Source organism: Mastigoproctus giganteus, chromosome 4, assembly GCF_048544385.1.
Source record: "Mastigoproctus giganteus isolate SK-2022 chromosome 4, ASM4854438v1, whole genome shotgun sequence".
NCBI classification, from domain to species: Eukaryota; Metazoa; Arthropoda; class Arachnida; order Uropygi; family Thelyphonidae; genus Mastigoproctus; species Mastigoproctus giganteus.
In genome coordinates this window covers 86,514,118-86,538,825 of record NC_143578.1, presented here as the reverse complement: position 1 = coordinate 86,538,825, position 24,708 = coordinate 86,514,118, and the positions used below count along the sequence as shown (strand labels likewise).

Below are 24,708 nucleotides of genomic sequence, written 5' to 3'. Positions count from 1 at the left end.
GTTGTTGACTATTCTATTTTTTATATACACTGAGTGATCACTGAATTATGACCACCTATCTAATACTTTGTAGGTCTTCCTTTTGCCCTCAGTACAGCAGCTATCCGATGTGGCATTGATTCAAGATGTCAGAAGCATTCGGGAGGTATGGCCAACCAAATTGTGTGTAATACGGTCAGCAATGCAGGTATGGAGGTGATTGGTGTATCCAGAAGCCTGATATGCCTTTCCGCAGTGTCTCCCAAGTGCTCTATGGGATTGATATCGGTGGAGTTCGGAGGTCAATCGATATGCTGGAAGTCAGAACTTTGTTCCTCAAACCATTCCTGCACAAGTGCCCGATGGCTCGGCGCATTGTCATCTTGGAAGACACAGTCACCATTCGGGAAAAAGTGTAACATAGCGGGGTGTACACAGTCAGCAAGCAGTTGTCGATAGCGGAGAGCAGTGATACGTTGTTCCACATGCACCAGGGGTACAAATTCCTGCCAGTGAAACACACCCCACACCATACAATTACCTCCACCAGCCTACACTTTTGATACCATGCATATGGATGAAGAGCCTCATGTTGTTGACGCCAAATCCGTACACGACCATCCATGGTGTGAAGTAAATAACGTGACTCATCCGACCAGCTTGCATGCTCTTTGCACCAGGCGAGTCTTTTACGCCGATGAATCTTAGTTAGGAGAAGATGCCATAGGGGTCGTCTGCTCGTATAGCCCATGCGTGCGATGCATGGTCATAGCAGATATTGTTCCGGGTTGGCCCATGTTGTATTGGGTAGTCAACTGTTGAACCGTGTTGCGCCTGTACGAGTCGTCGGACCTGGTGCTCATCTCTAACTTCAACCTTTTGCTCACCTTTGCAATTTTGCTGTTGGGTCGTTGTTTGACTATTTTGACGCCAATCCTGGTACACTTTAACTACGTCGGCTCTCGAACGCCCCACCAGTTCAGCCGTGTAAGTGTGTTTAGGGTCAAGTGGCACCAAGGATTTCCCCAATCTCTGTGTAGTTTACGTTGTGGTGTGTTGCAGTAAGCTGTAAATGCTAGAGATTTAAGTGTGTGGTCGTGGATTGTTTAGTGTCATGTACCGTTGTTCTTCTGGTTGTTTAGCCGCTGGACCCCTGTTGGGACCCAACGTTGTCCCACTTACACCCCGTGGAGGCAAACCAGAAACCCAGTAGCTTATATATACTCTGGCACGTCCTGCCACCTAATGTCCTGAGATTTCGGTGGCTAGGACCTTTATAAAAAAAACAAAAAAAAAAAAAAAAACCAAAAAAAACGGGGGATACTTAAGTTTAGAAAAAGCCAGGAGAGGTTAATGTGGTTCAGATTTCAATTTAAAAATCGTTAATTTTGATTTGTCGTGTGGGGTTTATGCTGGCATATTAGTCAGAATATGGGGGGAAGAGACTGAAGACTGGGGGGGAAGACAGACGTATGGGGGCGATAGTGAAGGCAACCCCAGGTGGTCAATAAGGCATGCCTATGCCTCACCAGGTGAAGTATATGGGGTGGCATGGGAGACAGGTAGACCATCCCCTCCTCCCCCTGCCAGGGAGAGGAAAAACGGTACCAGGTAAGGGAGCTGGTACAGATTGCCATTTGGCTACATGGCAGTGAGGCTGCAGCAGTCGTAGTGTAGTCATATAAGATCATGTACAGTAATAGAGTCTCTCGTGGGACAATGTCCCGTCCAGGTTGAAGTCTGTCTTTGGTTCCCTATCTTCGGTTAGTACATTTGTCAGTTTCACTTAGATGTCACATTTGTTGGTATATAGGCAGGGTTTCTTGGTTCCAGTGTTGGTTTCATTGTAAGAAGTGCACCGTCACTATTTTTAGGCAAGACAGCTAGTATCTTCCACATAATTATCATTCTGGGGTGTGTCCGAAAGGATGTTTTGATTTGTTCTCTGGCTGGTCGTCTTTCACTCCTGGTGTATTGCATTTAGCATTCTTCTTCTTGAGAAGAACTCTGTATTCCACCTCTGAATCCAGTAGGTAAAACTCTTGCTCTTTGGGGAGGTATCTTATACTCGTGATTAGGATGCACCTGAGATCCTCGTATTGCGGACAGTCGAACATGAGGTGTTCCCAGGTTTCGATCTCTCCACACGTACTGCATGGGTCCTCTAGTTTGGATAAATTTTTTCAAGTTGCGGCAAGAACTTGTGGGTGATGGCTCCTTTGGTTGTTTCTGCTCACCTGTCCTGCCATACCTGAAGCAGGTGAGATGTGAAGCCGGATCTTTTCTGCCTTGTGGTTGTTTGTTGGGTCTATTGTAAATTCCAAGAAAGTGGTGGTTATTCCCTGAGATAAGTAGTAGAAGAATCCTTTTTTGCGATTTAAGTCAAGTAGAAGTACTGCTGCTATCACCTGCAGCGCTGCGTTACTGTTCTGCAGGCGCGGGTGGTGTGTTGAATTGCATCCAGGGTTCTGTTATTTACGACCAAGGCAGTTTTGTCGTACCAGATTACTTAAGCGTATATAATTATTGAGAGGAAGGTTGTCTTGTAGTATAAGGATAGAGTACTCTTTTTGAGACCCCAGTCTCGCCTGAGTAGTTTCTGATCTTTTGTCTTAGGAATTTGAGATTTGGTTGAAAAGATAAGTTATTGTCTAGTATGACACCCAGGTATTCTAGTTGACTGGCGAACTTGATAGTTGTCCCATCAATCTTAATCTGGGGTGGTCATCTGTTGCAGGGTTCCTTTAAACAGCGTCGATGATGTCTTTGTTTGTGACATTTCTAAGAAATTGTTCTTGGTCCACTGTTGGAGATGTTCAGGGCCTGATTAGCTAGGATTTCCAATTGGGCTCTGGAGTTTGCTTGCACTGTCAAAATCAGGTTATCTGCGAAGGCCTGCATCCCCACCGCTCCTAGGTCCATCCTTAAGAACTCATCAAATACCAAGTTCCAGAGGAGTGTGCCCAATACGGACCCTGTGGATATCCTCTGTGTACTGTTTTTGCGATCTTTTTGTATGGGGTGTTTATCTCAATTTTTCTTTGTGAGAGATAGGTTTCTATGACTTTATAGAGGTGAATAGGTACTTTAGCTTCGCTGAGTCTGCCCATGACGCTCGGCCACCAGAGTGAGTCGAACGCCCCGGCAAAGTCAATCGATATTTCGAGGAAATACTTGTTCCATTCATTGACCCTGTTAAGTAGGTATCTGAAGGCTTCTGTTGTGGAAGATTCCGGTTTAAATCCAAACTGATTCCCAGCTTGGGGGCCAGCTGCTTCATAGTGTTGGAGAATTTGTTTGTGCAGTAGCTTTTCAAGCAATTTACTAACTACTGGCCGACCGGGCTAGCCGAGTGGGTAAAGTACCTGCCCGGCAACCCAAAGGTCGCGGGTTCGATTCGCGCCTCGGGCTTGGATCAAAGTACTGCAAAAACCTTGGGAGGTGCAATATGGCCACAGAAGCCGATGCGCCAACAACTACCAAATCAAAATCAAATCAAAAAATCAAAAATCAACTAACTACTGAAAGAAGTGCGATTGGCCTGTAGGATTTCGGGCACTGATTTCTTAGTCGGACTCTTGATAAGTTTGATGTTGGCCGTTTTCCATTTTGTTGGGAATTTCCCTACTTCTAGGCATCTGTTGAACAGGGTCAATAGAAGTTGCAGTGTATATGCTATTACTTTTATAAGTATTTCGGGTTCTATCTTGTCTAGGCCGGGACATTTTCTGTTTCTTATCCGGGCAGAAGCAGCACTGAGCTCCTCCATGGTTAAGGGGGATCCCTAGTTTGCATGTTGTAGTTCTGGTTTTCTGGACAGATGATTTTGTTCCTGTAGAGTTGGGACTGCCAGTTCCTTGAATATGGCATTCAAGATGTTGTCCACCGATTGTTCTCAAGTTGTTGTCATTTGACCTTGTGGGGTTCGTGTGGTAGTCACACGAAACTCCCTAGGGAGTTTGTTGGTAATAACCCTGCAGACTGTTCTCCAGGGGTCATCATTTCTAGTTGTTGTCACTAAGCGTTCCCAAGTTTGTTTCTTACTTTTACGGTTGGCGTCTGTGTATCGGTTTCTGGCTTCCTTATAATGTTGCCTGTGGGCTTCCACTTCACCTTCTGACCACATCCTGCACGCTCGTTGAAACTCCTTCCTTCTTTTGGTTACCACTTTGCAGAGGGCATTGATTTCCAGAGTCCACCAAGGGATGGCTCCAGGTTTCGGGTTCTTTTTGATAGCTTCGTTGCTTGTACCTGAGATTATTTTAGTTGTCTTATCTTGCAATACGTCTGGGTCAGCTTGCGGGTCTGAACCTCCTGGATTATGTTGCATTGCTTTATTCAGTAGGTTTCTGAAGAGCTCCCAGTTGGCATTGGTGATGGCGTAACTGTTTATCATCTGATTGGCTGGTGGTGTTCTTGTTAGGGCTCTTGTTATCTTGTAGGTTATGACCTGGTGGTCTGAAGTGGTCCACGAATCTTCGACCCTCCAATCAATCTTGAACTCAGTAAGATTCTGGATGCCAGGGAGATATCGATCATGGCCTCCCACAGGTATTACAATAGGTTGGCAATTTAGGTTTAGAACAGTAAATTGGGAGCCCATGAGGAAGTCCTCCAGAAGTTGGCTGTTTCTGGTGCCTGTTCTATCCGGTGTAGCACTATGCCATGCTGGCGAACGGCAATTGACATCCGTGCCGATGATAACTTTTTGGTTAGGCAGTGTATCCAAAAATCGTTGTAAGTAGTTTATTGCGAAGGTTATTTCTTTTCCTGGTCGGCAGTATAGCGCCACTACATAGAAGGCACCGAGGGCTGCGATAAGGTGTGCGCATGCAGCCCAGTACGCGCAGAACTGCCTGCCTGATTATGGTGGCCGTGATGTTCTGATTTCTGATCAATATGGCCGCCCACGGGGTATCCTCATCTGTCTGAATAATTTTGAAGTGCAGTGGATAGTCACTGACCAGCTTTTTATATACATACATATGGCCCCTGGAGTAGTATAATGTCTACATTTTCCTCCTCTGCTTTTACTCTGACCTGTTGGCCTCCACTCTGGCCCGTTGTGCAATTGTCTGGAAGATCTTTATTATTGTGGAATTAAAGTTTTTAATTCGTGTCCCCATAGTTAATTCTTCCTTGCTAGAAATCGCTTTCAGATGTATCGGGTATTTCGGGTTTCTGATGGAACGATTATGGTCTAGTTTCTGCGACTTACAGGTTGCGCTACAGAGTCTTGGTTCTTGTTTGGGCAAATGTTGTAGTCATTCCCCTTTTCAGAACAGTGACCACATGTCGATGTCCTGGGTGCATGTTTGGGAGGTGTGGCCGAACTTGCTGCATTTGTAGCACTTGGGAAAGCCACATGCTCCCTGAAGTGACAGGATCCCCAGTCTATGTAGATTCTTGATTGATTTCTTATTACTTGTCAGGCTTCCGGCACTAGTTATACTATCCAGTTATTGCCGAAACCGTCTCTTGATTTGAATATTTAGGAGTTATTAATTTGCGATTTCCTTTCCGGACATATCCCCTGGAGATTCCTTTTTATATATTTCCTCTGTCAGTTCTGATGCGGTAATATCTTTGTTTACATCATAAATAACTATAGATGGGCCCTGCTTTTGGGTGGCTCCGCGCTCCAAGGATTGCAATCTTTGGGTTTTCCATTATTTTCCGTGCTTCTTCTTTGATCTCTGTCTCTATAACTGTACCCACACTTCTCATTTTCCTAATTCCCTTTACTCTCATCTGCTTTAGGTCCTCTTTTAAGTATGTCATTATTTTGGTTTTGATTTCAACACCAGTTTTTACTTCCAGGTTTTTTGGTGTTAGGATGACCAAATTTGACGTTGGTAGCAGCGTTTTTCTCTTATTTCTCTTTGTCCCCACTATATCAGTTGCAGTAGTTGTTATTGTGGTCATCAGCGCGTCTGAATAAGAGAGAGAACGCAGTGGCATTTGTTTTTCTCTCTCTCTCTTCTAAGTATGCCTTCATCTTCGCTTTCATCTTTTCACGTTCCCTGTTTAGGATTGTCACCAGTTTGGTCCACAAGGTGACAATCTGTCCCCTGAGGCTAGCTGAGAGTCTACTACTCTGGTCCTTCAACAGATCTTCCAACGCAGTTCTGAGGACGAGTGACTTCTCTAGTACAGTCCCCTCGGGCAGAGTCGGGTCTAGAGGGATGTCCAGTGGTCTGGTGTCTTCATTTGGGTATTGTGAAGCACAGCCTTCCTGGCCCTCCTTCAGTTCACAATTTACCTAAACTATGTACTCTTCTTGCTTAGTGCCAGCTTCAGCTTGGCTTTGTTTACCAACCTGGTTCTTATGTACGTAGGTTTCACTTGACGTGTGTCGCCTTCTACTCCTGTTATTTAAAACTTGCGGCCGTGAAGTAGCAAGTTGGATTAATGGAGGTTACTTCGTAGTTGTCATTAATATTGGAGATGTCATTTACAGGTGATTTTATCTGGGTGATATAATTCTTATCGTGAATTGGTTTGGAGGAGGAAGGTATATTATGCTCGCTGGCTACTTTCACGATCTCGTGATCCCTCCGTGATTTTTCCGGCGTCTGGTCCTTTAGTGTACTTCCGTCCGCAATGTTGTTGTGTGGTACCCCACACAGTATCTCATTGTCATTACTTGCCCCCTAAGTTCCCGTGAGGCAGATTCTTAGTTCAGAGTGTCCTAGAGGTCTGGCAGGTGTCTATTTCTGCCAATTCAGGTGAATTGGGAGCTTCTTTTCTCACGTGATAGATCCCCACACAAAACCAGTCACCCGTTCTGGTGACTGGTTTTGTGTGGGGATCAATCAATTTTATGTGATGTTTGCATTTTGTTAGGTCATTCTTTATTGCTTGCATTTTCTTTTCCACGACTTTGCGCCACTATAGTTCAGCCATTTGGGAAATCGAGGCACCAGCTCGTGGAGCACCCACAATATGGCCTTTATCAAAGTCCAATAAATCCTTCATTTTACCCATCACGCTGGGAATTTTACTACCTACTGAACCACTGACACCTTATCTATGCTACGTAGTCGACTAACTGCATCGTCTCGTACCTCACGTGGTACGAGAGTGCGCATTCAGTTTTCATACGGGTGATCATAATTCAGTGATCACTGAGTGTATATTTAAAATTCGCCATGATCGACCGAAATTACAGCCGCGATTCGACTTGTTGGCAACCCGTTCTGGTGACTGGTTTTGTGTGGGGATCTATCAATTTTATGTGATGTTTGCATTTTGTTAGGTCATTCTTTATTGCTTGCATTTTCTTTTCCATGATTTCTTAGTTGCCGTGACGGAGATATCACTTGGCAGTAAGAGACTATTCCAGAATATTTACTGTTATTTTAGCTTGTTACTTCTCGGCCACTTCCAACTTTCGGCAGCACTGTTTATGTAATTTTTTTTTTTTTTTTTTTTTTTTTTTAAGGGCAGTTGCTGTTCTTTCGCAGACCTAGGTCGATAAAAATAAATTTTACGATTGTGCCCACGGTGGGGAACAATAAGAATACAGTCAAAGGGTGCATGGAACGTAAACCCATCGCAAATATATGCTTGTAAAATTGTACCAAATGAAGGAACTCCACAGCGAAGTGCGAAACATTCTTTCACATCAAATCTACATAAAGAATATGTAATTTCCACGCAGATTTCATAAAGGAAAAGTTTTAATATGGTTACACTAAATCAAGAGGTCATCGAATTGTGTATTATATGATTACGTTACTCCTTCCAGGTTTTAGTACTCTGGGGAAAAAAAAAAAAAAATGCCACTGGAGTAAAACCCCTTTCCAGGTTGATTACTTTACAGAATAATGAAAAAAGATTTCCCTTAATTTAAAGTTTAGTTCCTTGTATTTAATCCAAAAACCATACTCCTCCTGCTTTGAATATTCGTATTTTCCAAATCGATGTGCTGACAGAGATGGCTCAGTAACTTAGTTTCAAGAGGTGCTGATCTCACACCTTTTGGATGTTATGTGGAAATATGTATAAAAGACAGTCCTCTGTGTTAAGAAGAAAAAAAAAAAAAATAGCGATTTGCGTCATCTGACACGACAAACACTGTATCTGTATTAACAGTAATTTAAAGAATACTGTATTTAATCCACCAGAAATGGAATATAGGATTTATGGTTGTGAGCGGTGATCACATTGAAATGTGATAGTTGTTATGCTTTTAAATATATTTTTTAGGTGTTTCTCTCAGTCATCTTGCAAAATTTAACTAAGAGTTTGTGTAGGATTGAGGAGGAACTGAATACCCTATTCTGTAATGAATAGGTCAACTGACATTTAAAAACAATTGGCAACGATTTTATGGTATAAATATAACGTACAATATGTCTCAGAAATTCTATAAAGGAAATAACTGAAAATTCCAGAAATACACAAGTTACATAGTATCGATCATTTTTTGCCCTTCATGCGTGCAACTTTCTTTCAACTTCCTGTTGGCTAATCAATGCTGGAAGAACTTCGTGTCACTCGGCGAAGACTGTGAATCACTCACAATGGGAAACAGAACATTAAAGGAGCATACTAAACAAACTTCAGGGAAAATGCCTTTAAACGTCAAAGCCATAAAGCCAAAGAAGTAAAAGTAGACTATGGGAAACGTGGCTATACCAGAAATATCTCTGTATGCCTTTCTTAATCTCTTGTCTTAGCTTTGTGAGTCCATTTATCCATTGCATATCCATAGACAGCCGCGTCACGTGCGTATCTCGGCACATCTTCCTTAAATAGCAGTGATCGAGAGCTTTTGTAAAGCCAAAATTTCAAACAAAACCTTTTCACTGAAGAAAAAGTGCAGCAAACATCTGGTAAATTGCCTCCAAATACTTTCTTGGATTGCTTTTTTCCTATTTATTTTTTTACGTCTCCACATCTTTTGAAGATTTTGGATGCAGTTAGAGTCGTCACTTCGGAACGGCTGCACTTAATGTTCGGCTCTTTCCAATAGGTGCATGTCCTTCAAAATTGTGTTGTTACATTTTCTTCCAGCTTCTTTTCGCCCAGTTGCGTTCTATTTTTATTTGTGTAATAGAAAGCCCGCTCCTAGCACAATCTGATTTAATCTTGCAGAATTGTTATTTTACTTTGTATTTGTGAATTTACTTTTTCTGTACCTAAGAATATATGAAACACAGATATGAGTAATACACGAATTACTTTTCCTCGTGAAATTTTTTTTCTATAAACAGATTCTTGTGAATATATTTTTATCAAACCTTTTTTTTTTTTTTTTTTTTTTTTTTTAACGTTCGGTTCGCAGCAGATCTTTTTTGTGTACGTACTAGCATTGTTATAATCAAAGAATACTGATTCGAACATCTGACAGTGAACGGTTACTATAATTGGACGGGCTAACATATCAAATGATTTTTATAAGGTCATGCTGCAATGCATGATATGGGGGAAAAGTACTCCAAACTGAAGTAAAAATTGGTGCACGTGTACTGTCACTGGCTAATTATGATATTATAGTTCCAAATTAAAGCCTTATATATATATATATATCACCATACGAATAAATTAGAATGAGAGTTAAAAATAAAATAATGCCAGCAGTATGGCAAAACAAGAGCGAAAATAGTCGAAATTAATCTTAAAAATCAAACCAAACAGGGAGGGAAGAGAGGGGTAACAAGAGTAATAATATTGCAGCAGAAAATCTCTTAAGATAATTTAGAACATCTAATTATAAGAATAATAAATAATAATTCATTAAATTTTGAAAGCCAATTAAAATAAAAAAATTTAATGGGGCATAATGGTCAGTATATTTTTGGTTTATTTTTGTCTTATTTTACTGTAGTGCTCTAGAAGATCTCTGTTGGTGATATTTCATATAAATTTGGACCTGGTGCCCGTCAGAGGGGGCGCCGTTAAAATTTTTATTTTAATTGGCTTTCAAAATTTAATGAATTATTTTTTATTATTCTTATAATTAGATGTTCTAAATTATCTTAGAGATTTTCTGCTGCAATATTATTACTCTTGTTACCCCTCTCTTCCCTCCCTGCTTGGTTTGATTTTTAAGTTTAATTTCGACTATTTTCGCTCTTGTCTTGCCATACTGCTGGCATTTTTTTATTTTTAACTCTTATTCTAATTTATTTGTATGGTTATATTTCAAGCATCATGTAGAGAAATATGCTTTTTGCTGCCTCTGATGTTTGCTGTACCTTTTTATTTTATTATTTTTAACATGAAAGATTCAGTTTCCAACTATTTTAAACGTTATTCAAATGTGTGTGTGTGTGTGTATGTGTGTGTGTGTGTGTGTGTGTGTGTATATATATATAATAATGCTGAGAACAGCATTATTGTGTGTGTGTGTGTGTGTGTGTGTGTGTGTGTGTGTGTGTGTGTGTGTATATATACAATATTATGTACACAATATATACAAAAATGCTGTTCTCAGATACCTTCTAATAATGAGATACACAGAGCAGAAACCTTTGATTTTCAACTTTTTTTTACTTCCATCCTACGTACTATCTAAAACAAGTGACATTCTTTTAGAAAGCTGTGCATTTTCAATAACTACTAATATATAGATATGCGGGTAGCGTGCGTTAAAAAATAAATTTTGTATAGCTAGTGATGCGGAGATTTATAGGAAAATAAAAGGGGGTGTCCATACAAGTAACGTTTATCCCCCAAAAGCTTGTTCTTACCCTTTTTCTCAAGAAATAACAAAACGCTCTATAAATAGCATATAAATCTAAAGGCAATACCCCTCCAATTACCTGTAAAGCATTTGTTGAAACGGTCTTGCATGCTCTTATAAAAGCGTACATTATTACTCTCTGTAGGGATAACTTTCGTCTAAACTTAACAATATTTACACGCTTAAACCATACAGAGACAGCGTATATTACGATTGGGAGAAATACCGCCTTATAATATAAACTCAAGACTCTTTTCCCAAGTCCACAATCAGATTTTGTTACTCTAATAATTGCTGATGTAAATTTTTTAATCTTATTATTTATATAACCAAGATGCAGGAAAAATGACAATTTGTCATCTAGTAAAATTCCTAATTATTTAACTTGAGATCTCAAAGCTATTTGCTTTCCATTAATTATTAATTTCGGTGGCCTTCGATAATCTAACTTGCCTTTCAGCAATATCATTACTGTCTTACTAGCTGAGATCTTAAGTTTATTACACCTGCCCGTGGTGATCTGAGTACGTGGGCAGATTTACACCTGCCCGTGGTGATCTGAGTACGTGGGCAGATTTACACCTGCCCGTGGTGATCTGAGTACGTGGGCAGATTTACACCTGCCCACGTACTCAGATCTTTTACTACAACTCCCATCGTCTGCTCTAACACTAACTTGAATTTACCCTCTCAGTACATATTACTAAATCATCTGCATATGGGGGCGCCTCCGTAGCCAGGTGAGCAGGAGCAGCAGCAGTGCATAGCACACGCTTCTTGATTAGACCGGGGTTCGAGCTCGTGACCACCAAATACAGAGGATGCGGAAAGGTCATGGAATGACCACCGCATATCTCCCGAGCAATATGGCCTTAGTTGCTAATGCTCCTAAAAACCAAATAACAACAACATCTGCATACGCAATCAATTTACAATGCGGAATTTCTTTCTCCAGCCACTGATTTAACACCAAATTCCAAAATACCGGACCGAACACCGATCCTTGCGGACAGCCTCTATTAATAGATCTACCAAATTTCAAATGTTGTGAATATACTTGAACTCTCCTACCACTTAAATAACTTCTTAATGTGTGATACAATATTTGAGGACAATTTATTTTTCTTAATGAGCATAAAATGCTCTCGTACCACACCTTGTCAAACGCACCTTCAAAATCTACAAATAATGCCAAAACATATTTACTTGTTGATTGTGAACTATAACTCACTAATGTATTTATAGCATCTGTGGTTGAAAGACCTTTTCTAAATCCAAACTGACCTATAAACTCAATTTTAGACTTAATAAACAATGTTCTAATCTTAAAAGTAACAACTTCTCAAACTTTTTTTCCCCCATATTTGCCAACAGCGAAATAGGTCTATGTCCTCTAGGACCACTAACAGGTTTACCAGGGTTATGTATAAGCTTTAGAAGGGCAATTTTCCAGAACCCCGGAAAACTTCCCTCCAACAAACACTTATTATACATACCTACCAATATCTCAGGATAATATTCATTCATCTAAGTTATACAATTATTTTCTATCATATCCATGCCTGGAGTTTTATTTTCATTAATGATATAGTTTTATTAATGATAACTCCTGAATAGTGAACAATTGTATGTCATTATTTCCTACATAACTAAAATTATCAACCCTAATTTACCTTTGTTCCTCAGTATCATCATCCATAGTATCATACACAAACAGCTCATCTGTAATAGTTTTAATGGTTGAAAGCCAATCACAAGTTTCTATATGATTTGAGTTAACCGTATTAATAACATTATTAATATGCAGCTTGTCTCTTGACAATTTAAACAAAAGTCCCCAGGGATCTGTATTCCCTGTTGTTAGTACAAAATCCTTTGCTTTGCGACATTTTATTATTATTATTATTATGTCTAAGGTGGCACCTAGGCTTCCGTCTATCTCCACATGATAAACTGAATTTGTGCAGAACCTCTGCAAAACAGACCTGTGTGGCAAGTCTCTTCGCCACCAGGGAGCAGCTGGCACCTGCACAACTGCTCCTTAATGGCCGCCCATAGTCACTTGGTACTGGGCCTTGTTTACTATTTTAACAGTGCCTCGTGCACAAAAATCCCGCACCCACCGGAAGTAGTGCTATACCGCTCCCAGGGATTGCTGGGATGCAACCACACCTGAGACATTATTGTCTTTGGTGGCCCCTAGACATTTGTCCAAATCCACCTAATATCCCTGATTTTATTATCTTTATACAGGATACCCAGCCACCAGAGAGCAGTCATCACCTAGGATTATCTGCTACCTGATGCTCGTCCTTATGAATGTGGAGCTGGGCCTAGGTCTACTGTACTGTTTGTGGTGACCGCACAAAATTCCCGCACCTTCTGGTAGAAGTGCAAGACCATAGGGCAACCTCTGGTAGAAGTGCAAGACCATAGGGCGCCTGAAATCCCACCCCCAAGCCGCCCAAGCCTGGGAGCCAGGGAAAAAAAAAAATAATAAAAAAAATAAAAAAATAACATTTACAAAAAAAAAATATATATATATTAATAAAATAAACTAATAAATCTCTCCTCCCCGCACAGGTATTCAGGAATCAAAGCTTCCTACTCCTAAGGGCAAAGAAAAAAAAAATACCTTCCTGGTCCACAATCCCACACTTAGTTACTTACATAGTACGAGCAAACACAACAAAAAAAAAAAAAAAAAAAAAAAGACCAGGGTGGTAGGGAAAAAATAAAAAATCTCTACCCCCCACCCAAATCTCACCCTGGCAATTTATCCCGCACTATGTTAATTTCCACAGTACCAGTAAACAGCTATTAGTTTACAAATATTCAGGCTGATAACTGTCTTCTTTTTAGAAATACAGAAATAGCAAACCTTTGAAAAGCAACAAACTGATTATATTCTGGCAAGTAGTTATTTTCATTTCCATATCTCAAATCACTAATTACATTCTTTAATTGAGCTCTGTAATTCTCATACAACAAACAATACATGGCACCAAGTTTCTTTAACACCGCATACATAGTAAGGGTTTGACTTTAATACAAAATAATATAATTTACTATTCAAAGAACCATGCCCTGTTAACAAAAAAGAAGTCTCCATACTAGGAAAAAAACACTTGTTCAGTTTAAAACATGAAAAAGAAACATTTGGAATAAAATGTCTGGTGACCGCACCAGTAGTACTGTCCGTCCATCTGGCTTGCCAGATTTCCATTACCTTCGCATATATTCTTTTCTTTTCAACCTTAGGGTGAATGTTAAGGTCACACACAATGTTTAAGCATGTGAAATTATTATGCTTCCTAATATGGTAACAGAAAGCTCTATACTGTATATTATAAAAAGAGATAACAGCATGTGGCCCGCTAATACCTGCAGGGCATTTGTTGACACTGTTCTGCAAACCCTCTGAATTGCCAACAGCATTGTTCTTTGCACAGAATTTTACTTGGCTTTAAACTTAATCTAATTCACACAAGTAACCAACACTGATGATACATAAGTCACTATTGGCAGAAAAACTGCCGTATAATAAAGATTTAAAACTGATCTACGTAACCCCCACTCTGATCTAGAAATCCGTATTACTGCTGCACTAAAACGCTTAATTTTATTCATCAAATAATTCAGATGTGGAACAAAAGTTAACCTAGCATCTAATAAAACACCTAGATACTTAGTTTGGGTAACAAATTTAATTTGCTTACAAATTAATTTGCTTTTAATTAATTTAATTTGCATTTGTTGACACTGTTCATATCAATCGACCACCAAAAATTTAACAAAATTCGATAGATATCAAGGTGACCTTTAACTAACATCATGACTGTTTTTTTTCTTCTGAAACTGTTAATTTATTTACAGTAGCCTATGATGTTGGACTCTAAAGAACCATTGCAGCCTTCTCTTCAATGTCCCTTCTTGAGTTACCCGGCACACAGATAAGCAGATCATCCACAAATGCTATTTTATGGCAAACTGTTTGTCTCAGTTTAAGCCATTGGTTCAGAACCAAATTCCAAAATAGGAGACCCAACACAGATCCCTGTGGGCATCCCCTAGACACTAATTTCCTATAAGTTAAATGCTCTGCCCTTACAATTATCTGCCTTGAAGTTAAATAGCTTATTACAACCCGGTGTAATTTCCCTGGACAATGGAGCTGTCTTAACGAGTAAAGAATACTCTCGTGCCAGACTGAATCAAAAGCTCCTGCAAAGTCAATGAACAGAGAAAGAGCATATTTACTATCTGCATTTTTAACGTAAAGCACTAAATCATTAATCGCGTCCTCGGTAGATTTGGATTTTCTAAAACCATATTGAAATGGCAACTCAATGTGGTGTAAATTCATGAATTCACTTAATCGCTGGAAAATCAATCTCTCAAACAACTTGCCGAATTTAGGTAACAGCGATATTGGTCGAAAGCTCCTGGGGCTTGTTTTTTCTTTACCTGGTTTTTGCAACTTCAGAAGGGCACATTTCCAGAAAACAGGAAATGTGCCTTCCAATAGATATTTGTTATACATATTAAGCAGAACTGGAGGGTATAACTTACTGATACTGTTGTTCTCAATTAAATCAATCCCCGGAGTCTTATCAACATTTATCTGTTTTCTGACTACAAGTAACTCCTCTGCTGTAAAAAGAGAGATATTCTCATCGTTGACATAATCTCTATTATCTGCTCTTAACTCACACTGTTCAAGAGTATCATTACTTACACAATCTTCGGGAAACAGTTTGTCTATGACAACTTTAATAGTTGTCTCCCAACTAAGTTTCCCTACCATCTACTATTACTGTGTGAAATACACCTTGCTCTATCTTTTAGTAATGGTCAACTTATACAATAGTCCCCAAGGGTTACTGTTTCCTGCAGTTCTTACCAAATTCTGCCATGAACTTAACTTATGCTGATAAATAGCCCTATGATATTCCCTCCTTTTACACCTATATATTTCCTTATAATACTTAGCCTCTTCTATATCACGAGACCTATATCTTTGAAATTGCTTCCTGGCCGAAAAAACATCTCGCGTTTAAATTTTCAGTTGTTGCTTATCTGGTACTTGCTTATCTGTGGCTTTCCTACGCCCCTACTTCATACTTCATGCTGCATACTTCAAAGCTTCAAAAAGTACACTTTGAATATGAAATGCATATTCTGTGGCATTCACAGTGTTCAGAGCCAGGTATTTATCATTACCAAAAACCATTTGCAAGGAATCATTAAATTTTTCCCAATTTATTTTTTTATATGCAAACCTCATCTGCTCATTGATTTTAATATAATAAGTCTTACTACATATCCCCACATTTACATGAAATAATATAGCCCGATGGTCACTGTTTGTTGCATTCTCATCAACAACCCAGTGACACATCCTCTTTACAAAATCTGGTGAAGCCAGTGTCAAATCAATGTTCGATTGTCCATGTACATTGCTAAAAGTATACGGTTGTGATTCATTAAGTACAACTAAATTATTTGATATTATAAAATCCTCCATACACATTCCTCTGTTATCAGTCATACCACTGAACCACATATTGGATTTAGCATTTATGTCAAAAGCCAATAATACATTGCCATAACTGTTTAGTGCCAATGCACCTTCCATACATGAAATGAAATATTCAAAAATATTATCTGTTGGAGAACAATACAATGACAATAAATAAAATGAAATGTCAGGCATAACAACATGAATGCAAACAATATCTTGATGGCACAACCCTGATACCACAGTTATGTTTAAATTCCTATTAAAAATAACTATTGCTACTTTGTTTGACACTAAACCTCGATATATTCTATAATTGCGTGCATTTTTCGGTCGGTTTGCAATTTTCTTGTCGAAAAATTCGGTTTTCTGGGAGAAAAACCATCCAAACCTTGCCTGAGACCGATTAATTCAGTCACCTTGTGAAAAAAAGTTCATAAAATTGTTCGCACCTTTGACTGCATTTGAACTCTGGCCTCTTCCACCTCAGGTGGGAAATGGGGACACGTATAGATAATGTCAGGTGGGGTTATAATGGGTACTGGCAGCCAATAATTTCAATTCGATATCTGATAAAACTGCTGGAAGCCATTTTGATATTCTGTCATCGAAGTACCAGTATGAGTGTAACTTAAAGTTGAAAAAAAAAAAAAAAAAAACAGTTTTTTTTGAATAGTTGGCATGTTTCACCTTACGAATTAAATGTAATGTTTCATTGTGCACTGAATTTATGTTGTCTTTTGTGAAAGACTCTGTATTTGGTATCTAATAAGATAACGAGAAATTAGATAAACCACTAGAAATGGAAAGCACGTATGAATAACAGAACAGAAGGAAGTTAAGGCGTATACATAAGATAAGCGAGGCATATGACGAACTGGAATTAATTCTGGCGCCCATTCCGATCCCTGACTCGAACTAGCAACATTTTTGCATATAGCCGCCCACACTCGCCACCACCAGACCAATGAAAATAAAATGCCATCATCATGGGAGCGAGTGTATAAACATATAAAACCAATCTATAACAATAATATAAATAATTTGAGTTCGGCAGAAGCTCCTACAAACTGTAAATGTCTCTTCACACTTCTTTCACAAGATCGTTCAGAGCACGAAGTTATTACAGATATGTTAACTTTTGTGCCAGGAAAGATTATTTAGTCCCCGTTTAAAGAAATACAGGAATGGTGCTATAAGACAATCGCATGAATTTGCTATCGGAAGATAACCTCACCTCACCTCACTTAAGAGTGATGAGCAGTACCGTGCGGTCACTACAAAGCAGCTGAGTATAAAGAATAATTTTACATCATTTTCTTAGTTTAGCAAAGCTTTTGATACAGTTCCAATATAACCCTTGCGGCAAGATGGTTAAGTGAGAGAGACGGGGTTGTAAATGGCCATTTTTCTTCATGGACTGATTCCATGAGGCGGAGTACCACAAGATGTGCTGCTCCTTACTAATTCTAATGTTTATTACGGTATTTCAATGTCTTTTTCTGATGATACAGATATAAACAAGGTGCTCAGCGGCATTAATCAGTGTATACTTCTTCATCAAGATCTAGATAAACTGGTTGGATGAGCTTAAATGGCAATTGAGATTTAATATTTATAAAATGCAAATGTATACATTTGGATAGCAGTAATCTAGGGTAGCCGCAAAGTAATGATATATGTATTAGATATATGTTGAGCCCCCAGAGAAACTAAAGCTATGAGATTACTTATCTGTAATTCCGTGTATTTATTTTTTGTCGGTTTTCTGTTTGTTGGAATTTTTCGAAAAAGCCAATAAAAATTCCTCATATTGTTTGCTGAGATTTGAACTCGGGCCTCTTCCATCCGATGCGAGAGAACGTTGGTTATGATCGTTGAACTATCGCGAGGTCCAGAATTCAGGGTGTGTTAAGTGCCAAAGCAACTAAAACTATTAGGCGCCAGTATTTATGTCTGTGAACTACGTGTATTCTGTGGTCGACTTATCTGTTTTCTGGATGAAAAACATAACTTTCCGTGAGAAAAGAGCAATGCAGCCATTGCCTGGGACGGGATAATTGAGCCATGTTGTGAAAAAGGCGTGACTTGATTTTACTATTTAGAATTTATTGTTGGTCAAGTGAACAGGTGCTGAGAATTAGACGATTGTGTATTAAAATGGATTGGAAAAGATTGCACATAATCCGACAATTGTTTAAAAAATTCAAAAGAGTAAAAAAGATAATTTTTTTCCTCCTCTGAATAATGTGATCTGAACTTATGATAGAGATGTTCTTATGCTGAGGAAACTTAAAGAATAATATGAGAAATGGGGTATTAAAATGAATTATAAACAAAACTGAATATAAAGAGCCGATGAGAAGAGTTGGAATTTGTTGGGTAAAATGGCTACCATTATTCATAAAGTAAGATTATATATAGATCTGTATTGACAAAAATTGCTATGAATGTTTTTTCCGCTCATAGGGAAGAAAAAAAATATCACTGAAAAAGGAGAAAAATAGAATCTTTCATTGTACTATTGGCAGCATTTAACATGTATTTCAGGGACATGGATGGTGACTAAAGAAGTTGATCAAATTAAAAACAGTTAAAATGGACTTTGGGCGGGGGTGCATGTCAACAAAATTAGACTCCACCGAGCTCGAAATAAGGAGATCAAGGGAGATGGCAAATTGAAGAAAGAGTGATTGATTACAAAAATCGAATTTAAACAAAAAATATATAATTGCAGAGAGAGAGAGAGAGAGAGAGAGAGAGAGCACTTGCCAATATGGTAATAGAAACCGAGAGAAAAATGGAAAACAAGAAGATCGATGTAAGCGTTGTAAACACACGCACATTGTGATGTGAAAATAAAATAAAATAAATAAAAATAAGAGCTCTACACGCACAGCACCACTAAAATGGAAAAACCTGATGACATTCTTAAATCCAGATAATGAATTATATGTCTAAGATAACTCTTATAGAGAGAAAAATGTGAAATGATCACCGCAGTCTAAGCTGCATTCAATTAGCAGTTGGATACTGAAATAACCCTTACATCTACACCCTCACTCAGTCTTCAACAACACTTTACGCAAAAATCAGAGCGCTCCTTCATGGTAATTATATTATGGCAGTCACACCTGGAATGGAAAAGTAAGCAAAATTACACAATCGTTTACAGTTCTTCATTCGACAGTTCGTGTATTTTTACATTAAAATATTTATTTAGAGAGTCAGCGGATTGGAATGCTGGAATACAGATAACTTTAATCGCATTAAATTTATTATTTATTTATTTATTTATTTATTTATTCAGTTGATTGCAAGTTACAATCGCCCCTCGTACGGCGTTCAAGCTAGTGGGATATATTTACAATGCAGAGGACAAATTTACAGAAATATTTACAGTTTAGTAATAAAGGAAATACGAGTATGTATATTGATATAAAAATTTTGTTCTTCATTGCTGGATATCTTCGTAGAGGAGCATTAACAGCACTAACATTTATTAACTTCGTACCCGATAGTCTTGATGACAGCATAACTCAGAGTAACTAAAAGACGATGGGTTCCAGCTAGTAGTGTTGCGACTCAGTTGTTTGTTGGTAGATAGTGTAGGTCTTCCTGTCGGTCTTGTTGGAGCATAATTTTTCGCAGTTAACTTGAAACCGGTTTAGGGTTTCTATGGTATTTAGTGGGAACATTCTGTTTAAACATTTAAAGGAGTTTATATGAGAGCGAAGTGGAATTTGCAGGCTGCACGATTGCTTCTGACTTCGTGGGTGCGAGATGATGCTTGTAAGTACTGGCGCATCATAACTTCCTGTTGAAGATATGGACTGTGCCACACGTGAATTCTTTTCTTTATTGTTGTTATTTGGTTTTTAGTAGCATTAGCGACTAATGTATGCGGTGGTCATTTCCTGACCTTTCCACATCCTCCATATTTGGTGGGCACGGGCTCGAACCCCAGTCTAATCAAGAAGCGTGTGCTACGCACTGCTGCTCCTGCCCACCTGGCTACGGAGGCGCGCCACACGTGAAGCGGCTGTGTCAATTAGTGCTCTTCGAAGAGGTGTTTTTTTTTTTTTTTTTTTTTTTTCAAAGTGCCAGTTTAAAGTTTTGAATTCAATTAAAGTTGGAGTGGATCCATTTGTTTTGGTGAGTCGAACGACGTTTATTTCATGGCAAACTTCTAAGGCGTTCTCATGTTATTAAACGATTATAATTTTCAATGTTGTTGTCTTTATTCTCGCTCGTTTCTTAGTTACAATTGCTATTCTCATAATTTTTCTGTTAATTTGATTGTCACAGTTGAATAAGTAAATTTCCTACATGTCGATATTGATTTTATGTTGATTTGTGGTGTTTACTTTGATTTTGGGGAACTTCTAATTGTTGTGTTATTAATTTAGTTTGCTTTTCTTCTGCCATTAGTAATGACGGATTACCCCTTAAGGCAATGAGGCACGTGCCTAAGGGGCCCCAAGATTTGGGGGGGAGGGCCCAAGCCAAGACATTATCCTATAGTATTCTAAAACAGATTACTGTTTTCAGTAAACATCATAAAAATCTTGATTAATTTAAGCAAAAAAATACAAATGTACAAAATTTCATTTATTTGCTACCTAACTTTTATTTATTTTTTATTCTTTTTTTTTTATTATTATTATTTTTTTGGGGGGCCCCAACTATCCTTAATCCGCCACTGGCCATTACTTCTCCCCTGGTGGGAACAGAGGCCTTTGATTGCCACAACAACAGGTCACGTGAACTTCTGGGCGTTTGGTCATTGGTTGATTCCAGTCAGCACCAGGTGTTTGAATTTATAAATTGCAGCACTGAGTTCATAATTACGACATAGCTTGTGATTATTACCTATTGTTTATAAGAGGTTAATTAGTATGCAGTTATTAAATATGAAATATCCAATTTGCATATCAAACTTTTAAAGGGAACTATTTTTTATTGGGGATTGATATACTTGATTACTGCTGCTTGTGTGACGTCAGCACTTATTATTGCCCAAGAATACATTTTGAAAATTTCCACCCTCCAGTGTCCCCTGGTGACAAAAGTTGAAACCATCCTTTCTTGGTAACTATTACAGTATATTTCTTTAAAAGACTTTTGTGGAGATCAACTTAAAATTCAGTAGAATCCTACTGCTTGACTTGTGAACGGGAATTTTTTTTTTTTCATCCCAATGAGGTAGGATGGATAAAAATGCTGAAATTTCTGATGACTCCTGGTCATCCATGGGAAGCGTCTAATATACAGAAGCTTCTAATAACCTGCCTCCCAAATCTCATGGCAAATCATCTTCAAATAATAAGTCCAAGAGGTGGCCAAAAGTGCATTCTCTCCGCTCCTCTTACTCAACTCATCCTTCTGTCAGCAACAACTATGGTTCACCATCAGCGGACCACAACTATTCAGTATCAGTCCTGGACAAAAGTATCAATACACCGATAGCTGCCTCTATCCTTGAATCGATGGCAAATTTTGCTCTACCAGTCACTTCAGCGACTCCAGTCTCTGCGGCCCGAGAAGCTCAACAGACTCCTGCTGCTCCAACAGCTCATCCCACTTCAGCAGGCCCCTTGGTGATCCAACCACTTTCTGCCCTGGACCAAACTCTCAGCTGGGATTCCAACATCCAGTAAGCTGGCCATTCCGGCACCTCCAGTTCCAGCAAAGCCCCTCAATGTGGAAGAACCAGCTCCCTGCATCAGGTCATGTCAATCCTTCACAAGAATCTAATGTCATTCATCAACAATGACTTCAACAGGTTTACTAAGGCTGCTGGCAACTATATCCAGGAATTCTGAGCAAGCCTTGAAACTATTACACCAGCTCTCATTGAGAATGAGAAGATAAGGACAGTCAATGAAGAGATTGGAAAGAAATCCTCAATTCTGGAAAAGGTCCTAGATACTCTCTCTAAGCTCCACCAGCGTCCATCTGATGAGGCCCTGGATCAAACCACAACACCAACACCCCGTTCATATGCAGGCGCTGTGAAAACGAACCTCCCAGCCCCTCCTATGATAACCTCTACTTGGGAGCAACTGCCACCAGTCAGCCAACAGAACCCTCAGCATATTCTTCTGCTGAGGGCTTCAGAAGAGTCTGAACTCAAGACAAGCGCTCAAGTCAGAGAACTCGTCCAGAGCACCCTCAAGAACAACTACAAAATAGTAAAAGTGAAAATCCTGGGAACTTTTGGAGGTGTTTACTTTTGGAGACAACCAACAAGATGACCTTGACAACATCTCCAATGCTGGATGCCTACAGTCAGCTGGAGTACGCTCGAGCTCTCCAAAACTTGCCAACCCCTCCATAATTATTTATGACATCCCTAGTGGGCTCTCCAATAACGAAATCCTCGAGGAACTATACCATAAGAATTTAATGGATTTTTCTGCTTTGAAGAAGTAAAGAGTAATATCACATTCAGATTCGCCATCAAAGCAAATTCAAGTACAGCTACACACCATGTTTCTATAGAGTGTTGGTGAGAGGGTGATCACCCTCTCACCAACACTCTATAGAAACATGATGTCTCTCAGCAGAATTTTTATAGGCTATAACTCACACAAATTTAGACCATTTGCAGTGGTCACCAGATGCTTTCTCTGCTTGGGGTATGGACACACCTCAATCCACTGTACTCATACCTCTCCCACCTGTGGACTGTGCAAGAAGTGGCCACGTAAACGCGGAGTGTCCAGACAAGGATGAATCTCCTAGCTGTACCAATTACAAGCGACGACGCAGAGAACATAACCACTCAGTCAGGGATGTAGCTTGCCCTGAATATCAACGTGCCCTGGAACTAGTAAGAACAAGGACCGCTGATGGCTGATCCCCACATGTTAACTCCTCAGACCACCTTGAATCCTATCCCAGTCGCTAATGCACTAACAATCATCAATCCTGCGCAGAACAGCAATAAACTGAAAATCATGCAGATTGAAAATCATGCAGTTAACAATGCAATCATGCAGATTGAAAATCATGCAATAAACTGAAAATCATGCAGGTCAGCATTCACGAGCCGTTGCAGATGAGATTACAATAGATGCCGAGAATCAATCTGTCGACATCATTTCCATCCAAAATCCCCGTGGATGAAGGCCACAAAATTATGGAGTACTCAATGCATACCAGAGTGATACAACCTGTCAAGGTTGATCCAAAAACCTGTATTGTGGTGCTGAACGATAAACTGGACATATTGGTCATCCAAAGACTCTGCACACAGTTTGCCACATGAATTCAGCTCCACTCCTCCTCTTTTTCTTTTTACCAAATCTTATTATACTGCCCTCCTTCCAGGGACTTTGCTGACTCACTCAACTACTTGGAGTAGCATTAGCATTAGTAGAGGCATTTGATGCAAGAAAGCAAGCTTATGCAGCATCAGCCAAAAAAAAAAAATAAAATAAAATAAAGTAAAATAAATAAATAAAAAATAACCACTTCCACTTCACCCCTCTGTTCGTTCGAAATACCTGTCCAGCTGAGCCTTAAACTTATTTAGGCTATCAACGTCCACGACAAGGGATGGAAGTCTGTTCCACCTACCAACCACCCGCTGGCTAAAGACAAATTTCCGCACATCTATCCTACATCTGTCTTTCCTCAATTTGAATTTATGCCCTTCATTTTCTGAATGCCAGGAATACAATTATTACAGTAGATGTCAATGCAAAATCCACTTTCTGGCACTCCCCAGCTACTGATTATCACGGCCTGCTGCTCGAGGATCTGATACTAACTAGAAACTTAGCACTTCATAACCACCCTATTCAGCTAACCACATATTGTAGCTCAACTGGACAAACCAACATTGATATCACGACTTCAACAAATGATCTACGAACGCAGATTAGTGGCTGGACAACAATTCCAGACTGGATATTAAGTGATCATAGGGTAATTCTCTTTTACCTCTCTCTCAACACCCCTCCTGCTGCCTCCAGCGTTAGACCGACTGACTTTGTGCGATTCTCAACTAAAAAGATCGATTGGAAAGCCTTTGACGAACTAATCAGGCGCAACATCCTGAACACAGATCACTCCTGTTTTGAGTTAACAACCCCGGAAGACTTGGTAGAAATAATCCAAAATTCTCTCGTGAAAGCCGTTTACTGTTCCACCACGAAAAAGAAGTCATACCCGAAGCCCCGCCCTTTGTGGACACTGGAGTTGTCTTGCCTTAGGAGAGAAGTACATCAAGCAAGAAAACGATATATGAAACTCACAGGGACTGGCCGGCCCCAGAGCTTGAAAGACTCCACAGAGAATATTTAAGAACAAAAAATCAGTACACCATGGCAATATCTAAAAGAAAAGAAAGAAACTTTGATCTCTTTTTGTGAAAGAATCAGGCAATGCTAACCCCTGGGGTCTCCTCTACAAGATCGCTAGAGCTAAAAGCTTTACCCCAGATGTATTCGGTACAGTCCAAACGGATGCTTCTGAAATCACCTGTTGGGCTGATTCAATTAATACA

The 24,708-nt window shown here is 39.3% G+C and overlaps 1 protein-coding gene across 5 annotated transcripts in view; it reads left to right on the top strand.

Moving 5' to 3' along the window:
- The window catches only part of LOC150086883 (uncharacterized), a 791,472-nt gene that overhangs the window by 122,140 nt on the left and 644,624 nt on the right, over window positions 1-24,708 (top strand). The window lies entirely within an intron of this gene.